Genomic DNA, 7,613 nt, shown 5'->3' on the forward strand with positions numbered 1-7,613 from the left:
GCTTTTCTTTAGAGTTAATGCTTCCACTTGAGTCCCAGGTGCCATGGCTTAATCACCTCTCCCTCCAGCATCATTAATCTTTTCTTCTCTTACTTCGACCATGTTGAAATATACATTCCTTAACCCTACACTCTGCATCACTCAACTTTCGTTAAACATCTTCCTTTAATTTCCGAAGCTGTTCTATTTATCTATATTCAGCATCTCCAAGTTTGCATTATCTATCCCCTCTCCATTTCCTTAAAATATTTATTTTGAAGCTCCATAGTCCAGTGAAGCTACTCTCTCAACAGAGCCCAGGGACCATTTTCCATTTTCTTAAGAAATATAATGACTTTTTTATAGTTTTTTTGACATCTCTTTAAGTACTGGATTTTTAATCTCTTTGTCATGATTTTTTTCCTCATTCCTAAGACCTTTTCATGACTCTTCTGGCTCCCCCATGGCTCTTCTTTCCAGCTTCTATATGTTCTTCTGTTACATGATGTTTCATTTCATAATGAGTCTCTGAAATACCTGACAACAAACTCGTATCTCTTCTAAGTTCCAATCCTCAGTATTTAGATATTCTATTAGTTTTAGTGTTCGCTCTAAAATAATTTTTGTTTCCCCCATAATTTTTTGCTCTTTTCATCATGTCTTGAGTGATAGAAATAGTACTGCCAGTTCCCCATTTATCCAAGTTTCTCTTCACCTGAATCCACACAATTATCATCTAGCCGTATTAGTTTTCTATGCTATATAATAACTTACCACACATTTAGCAGCTTAAAATACATTTATTATGTCGTATTTTCTCTTGGTCAGGATTCTAAGCATGGCTTAGCTAGGTCCTCTGCTTAGGGTCTTATGAGACTACAGTAAAGATACTAGCTGAGAATGAGGTCTCATGTGAAGTCTCAACTGGGAAATGATCCATTTCTAAGCTCCCACAAGTTGTTGGTAGAATTATTTTCCTTTTTTTTTTTTTTTTTTTTTTTTTTTTTTTTGTTTGTGGAGAAGAGGTATGTAGTTTTAAAACCAAGGGTGGCTTGCTTCTTCAGTGCTGTTGTGAGATCAAAATTGATAGGAGATCTGCTGCCTATCTGACCATCTATGTTAAACAAGAGAGTGGTAGCCAATCACTCTTACCATGTTTTTTTTGTTTTTGTTTTCATTTTGTTGTTGTTCTTGTTCTTTGTTTTTTGGCTACAGGCAAGTCATAGGTCCTGCCTACAGTCAAAGGAGAGGGATGATACCCGGCATAACGCCAAGGAGCTATCTTAGAATTTTGCCTATTTTCTACAGGACTCAGGCAAGGGAAAGAAGTGCCTCTTATCCATGCTTCTGGAACAATTTGGGAGCCAAATTGCATAAGCATAGAAAATGCACAAAAGACATTTTGTTAACTACTAAATCCCTGAGATTCCAGGGAAGGAATCAAATTGGGTTTAGAAAACAGATAAGATGGGTCAAACAGCTGCCATTAACATCTTCCCCAGATGGTCTAAGTCAGTGCTTAAGCTACCTGTGGTAATAGATCAAGATTTTTATTTGTGTGTTTCTGTGTTTGTTTGTAACATATCCAATCTATTACACACCAGAATTTTTGTAAAAGTAAATATGTGTGTGTGTGTGTGTGTGTGTATACAAAATGAAATAAAAAAGAAAACAAAAACATATAAAATGTGAGTCCAAATTTTTATAGATAAAACAGACATAAAATCACTCTGTTAAATTTCTATAAAAGTTTCTAAATGCTTATTTTTAATATACTTTTGTTTGTTTGTTTTTTATCTCAAGGACACATGACTGTTTGAGGAACAGCATTGTCTACAGTCCATACTCTGAGCAGGACTGATTTAATGCACTCCCACAGCATAAATTCTCCTGGGTATACATTAATTCCCTTTTCTAGATTCAAGTCTAGATCTCTTTTCTGAACATTTTTGTTTATTTATTCACAAATGAATTACTGAGCACTTACTGTTGGTCAGGCACCATGCAGCATGAGACAAAATGCTAGCTAAATTGATGGCTTCTCTTTACACATCTTTACTTTAGGATTCAAATGATCTCAAACACAGCATGCACGAACTTTGAAGAGTAAACTTACCATCTTCCCTGTCGCCTGCTACCCCTACTGTGTCTTCTAGCTTCACAGAAACTGTGAAAAAGAAACCAGATTACTTACTTCCAGATACAGATTTAAAATGCACTGTGAAAAATTCTGCCAATAAATCTCTTTCTACAGAAAAACTAAGATCAGAAAAAAAGAAAAGAAATTGATGATTTACCCATAGAAGATGAAATCTTGGAACAGTTATTCAAGAACACAAAATCAGAGTTAGAAATTGGAGTGAAAGTTCAAAAACAAGAGGAAGATGTCAATATTAGAAAAAGGCCAAGATTGGATATAGAAACAAATGGCACCTTGACTGATGAAGCAATACCAGAAGGTAACAGAATATCTCATGAAAATGAAATTGGGTAGAAACATAAGCTCAAGAAAGATTCACTATGGTCCACTGAAGAAGAACTATCTATCAAAGATAGACTTCAGGATGATGGTGGTATGCTTCCAAGGAAGGTGTTACTGACTGAATTTAGATCACTGGTGATTAGTAACTTTACCTCCAGAAATGCATCCAGTGTAAACAGTGATTATGGTCAACTAAAGAATTTCAAGGATTTCAAAACGGTCACATTTCCTGGAGTAGGAAAACATTCACACATCATTGGAGGATCAGATCTAATAGCTCATCATACTTGGAAGAATATAGAATTGGAAGAATTGTTAAGGCAGGAAATAAGGTGCGGAATCAACATGCAAAAGAAGAGTCTCTTGGTGATGATCTCTTTAGATACAATCCTAATGTAAAGAGGAGAAGATAGCTGAAGATTTTATAAAGAAGCCACAGACAAACATTTCCCATCAAGCATTTGTGTCCATTTCCTCTGGGATACATGAATAAAGTATATAGAAGAGATTTAAATTACAAATTTTTTCTGGCCTAAATTTGTTGAACAACATGCACAAAACTCCAAAAAAAAAAAAAAAGAAAGAAAAAGTCCCCAAACAAGAGACTAGAGTGCCGTTCTCTCTCCTTGCTCTCACTCTTTATATCTAGCCTTCAGTCCTTGTCAGTTCTCCCACTGACACTCCTCCATTCCACCCAGCTGTCTGGGCCACCACCTCTTCTCTGGCTCTTTTAATCTACTTTGACCCTCCTCCAGTTCGGCCTCACACTTCTTTCTAAACACAGATTGATTGTCTCTCTTTCTTTGTAAACTCTTTGGTAGCTCCCGTCACCTCCCTGGAAAGTCCTGGTTCCTCTAACTTGTGCTGGTTCCTGCTGCTCTCCACAACCTGGTTTGTGCTTTCCACTTCCATCCACAAATTGCCAAAGTCAGAATTTTACTTATTTACTCTTTACTCCCTCATGTTTTCTTTCCAGGATTTCAAATGTATCTATTGACATGTATCTCCAGTACTCCTACATTGGTTCAGACACCCAACATTTCCCATTGGGACCAGTGCTCTCCTTGACATCATTCTCACTTCTCTCCATTCAGCTGCCACAGTACATTCAAGAGGATCTTTCTTTTTCTTTTAATTTTTTAAATGTTTATTTATTTTTGAGAGAGAGAGGCAGAGTGAGAGCAGGGGAGGGGCAGAGAGAGAGGGAGACACAGAATCTAAAGCAGGCTCAGGCTGTAAGCTGTCAGCACAGAGCCCGACGTGGGGCCTGAACTCATGAACCATGAGATCATGACCTGAACCAAAGTCGGATGCTCCACCGACTGAGCCACCCAGGTGGCCCTAAAGAAGATCTTTCTAAACTCTAAATCTCATTATGTCATTGTTTTGCTAAGGATCCCTCCTCAGAGGTTCCTAACAGCTCACCTACCAAAAGACCTGAAAATCTATCAAGGTCTATTTTTTTTTTTTTAATAGACTGATTCCTGATTACATCTTCTCTTGCCTGACTTCCTCTCTGAAACTTTATCCCAACCACACTGAGTTATTTTCAATACCTAGGATTTGCTATGCTCTTTCTTGCGTCAGTTTTGTATGTTTGCTGAATTTCCTCCCTGACACATCTTTCACTTGATCCTTTATTTGAGTACTTCTTGTGGCCTCAACATTGGATCAGGGTTTTTGTTTGTTTGTTTGTTTTGTTTTTGGTTTTTTCCAGGAAAACTTCCATGCTGCATCCCCAGTCCCTGTCAGTGTCTGCCTTTATGGTCACTTTATAGCACTGTCAAATTTGGCTGTAATACAGAAAGGAAATGGCTGGAATATTTTCCATCATTAGACTGTGAATACTTGAATTTAGAAATTCCATCACATTTTCACTGACATTTTGAAATGGATATATGAATAGATTCTAGAGAACGGGTTTTTACGCACATTTTGGGGGCAAGCTCAGCTCCCTTTAATGAGGTCAAATTGATCTATCCTTCTTCTCCAGTTCTTGCTGTCACCACCCTGGTTCAAGATCTCATCATGGCATATCTGGAGTATCACTATAGCCTTCTCCTCACTTTTTGGGAATCCATTTAAATGCCTTTTCAGAGTCTTTAACTATGCATTCAGTGATAATAAATATTTGGTTAAAGGCATTTCGTTTTTCAACCAAAAAAAAATTTTGAGTACCTACTCTGTGCCAGTCACTCTTCTTGATGCTTGGGCTACATCCTCGGAAACAAAATAGAAACGAAACAAAACATAGTCTTGGGAACTTGCATTTATTTTATTACATTTTTGATGATGACATTTGTTTTAACCACTGAAATGTATCTACAGCTCGAATTATATAGATGTAGTTGCATATTACAAGTAAAGAAAGCCATGGCTCCTTATGCATTTGCAAATGTTGCATCCACTACCCTATATCGGTTATATATCACACAACAGTGTATTTATTACTGTGCAGTAAACCATCTCAATCTCAGTGCCTCAAAAGAATACACTTGTGTTATTTCTCATGAGTCTGTGAGTCAGCTTGACAGTTCTGCTGATCTGGACCAGGCTCAGCTGCTCTCAGCTGGGTTAGCTCACACATCTGTGGAAATCGGGCGGATCAGCTAGAGGCTGCTTCATCTAAAATAGTCTTACTTGGGGCGTCTGGGTGGCGCAGTCGGTTAAGCTTCCGACTTCAGCCAGGTCACGATCTCGCGGTCCGTGAGTTCAAGCCCCGCGTCGGGCTCTGGGCTGATGGCTCGGAGCCTGGAGCCTGTTTCCGATTCTGTGTCTCCCTCTCTCTCTGCCCCTCCCCCGTTCATGCTCTGTCTCTCTCTGTCCCAAAAATAAATAAACGTTGAAAAAAAAATTTAAAAAAATAAATAAATAAAAAAAATAAAATAGTCTTACTCATGTCTGGCTGTGTGCTGGTTGCTGGTTGGGGTGATGGAAATGACCAGGCCAGATATGTCTCACCATCTAGCCATCTAGCTTGGGCTTGTTCACATTCTGGTTACAAGGTCCCAGGAGAGAGAACAGAATAGATCAGGCCTCTTGGAACCTTAGGTCAGAACTGGCACATGGACTCATCTGTTGGCCAGAACAAGTTATAAGGCCAGTCCAGATTCAAGGGGTAGAGGAATGGGTTCTACCTTCGGAAGGAGGAAACGGTCACATTGCAAAGTGGGTGAAGGATTGAGGACATTTTGGCAATCAATCTACAACAGTTTCCTTCTTTGCAGATTCAGTACGTGACAGAATGCTTAGAGAGGTTTTTGCTTGTCAGTCATTGTACACAATTAGCTTATTTCTGTATATGGTTCAGAACTTCCTGTGATACATAAAACTAAAATGTTAAACCCTTAAGTTTTTGTGAGCTTCTTGAGGACAAGGAACATACCTAATTCATCTCATCTTCTGTGGGACCTAGCACAGCACATTGCACAGAATAAACTCTCAAAATATTTGCTGAATCAGTTATTCACGAAATCAGTCATATGAACCTGCAATAAAGAGTAGGAGAGTGCCATAGTGAGATGTCCCTTCACATATACTTGACTTAAATGGAACGTGAAAACACTAATTCAAAGTACTTTCCCAATATTATTTGGCTAGCTAAAATACTTTCCTATTTGATGGGGGGAAAGAGCTGAAATCCATTATTTTTGACTCACCAACAGTCATGTGATACTTCTGAGAAGAGATAAGGATTGATTTCTTCAGATAGTTAAAGTGCTGGCTAACAATAACAACAACAACAACAACAACAACAACAACAACAACAACAACAACAACAACAAAACAACCAGGAAGGGAAGCAGAGAGATCAGAGGTCCTGCCATATGCCACAGTGAAGTTAAACTGGGTAGAGCTAAAGCCCTATCATCCTGTGTTTGGGGGAAGTAGGAAGGTGTGGTTAAAAAAAAAAAAAAAGTCTATCAAACTCTTGCCTTAGTTGAGCCAAGGCTAATGAGGTTAATAAAGTGAAATAAACCTTCCAGGGAAAGCATCTAAATTACTCCCAGGAGACCCTATCTGGAGATAAGGTCCATGTAAAAGATAAAATACAGGTAAATTATAAAGGCAAACTATCCTCATTCGTAGTGTTTGAGAGATATGTTACTGCTAGAAAGCTCTGATATTAATAACAGAGTTTTTATTTTTGTTTTTGTTTTTTTCATTTTTCCTCCAGGATGTCTCATATAACTATATGATGCTGAGAGAAGATGGGGACAAAAATAAAAGAAGAAGAAGAAAGTTCCTTAGCTTTAAGAATTTGCATTTTGGGGGCGCCCGGGTGACTAAGAGTTGGTTAAGCATCTAACTCTTGATTTTGGCTCAGGTCGTAATCTTACAGTCTGTGAGACTGAGCCCTGCATTGGGCTCTGTGCTGACAGCATGGAGCCTGCTTGGGGTTTTCTGTCTCCTCTTTCTCTGCCCCTCTCCTGCTTGTTCTCTCTCTGTCTCTCTCTCTCTCTCTCTCAAAATAAATAAACGTTAAAAAACCACAAAAAACCTTATTAAAAAAATTTGCTTTTTGCATTTGTAAATGTAATTCTGTCAACTTTTAAGAGTTGGAAGGAAATGAGATAGATATATGTTTTTAAAAATGACTTTAGAAAAATTGGAAAGAGGAGTAATTTTTAGATTTTCATTTATTAAAGACTATTCTGTTTTCTTTAGGATAGACTGTATTATTTCATATGATATTTACTTTTGAAAGGAAGTTTGGAATTGTTTAAGTGAAATTTGAATTTTAAGACTTTGTTTTAAATAAAACTAACACCAAAGTATACTCAAAAAGGAGAATAGAATCTCTGTTAGGGGTCATGTAGTATAATTACTACAGAGTACTAATTTAATCACAATAGCCTGTAACATATATGGAATAAAGTAATAATATTGATGTAAACTATTATATTAAGAGAAAGTTCATCTTTTTTGAATAACATGGGCAGTCAGGTTTAAGTCTTACAACCCCAAATTTGTATTTTGCTCAAGCAATCCGGATCTTATTACATTAGGCAAACACTATTCAGGAGAACAGTGGATCATGTAAATACCTTTAATATTATTCATGAATTTTACTCCACAGTAGGTTGGAAATATGCTACAGATATTCTCTTATGAATGACCTTATTTAACTTCTGATATTGCATTTCTGACT

The sequence above is a fragment of the Herpailurus yagouaroundi genome, unplaced genomic scaffold (genome assembly GCF_014898765.1).
Source record: "Herpailurus yagouaroundi ecotype Mexico unplaced genomic scaffold, PumYag 162, whole genome shotgun sequence".
Classification (NCBI taxonomy): Eukaryota; Metazoa; Chordata; class Mammalia; order Carnivora; family Felidae; genus Herpailurus; species Herpailurus yagouaroundi.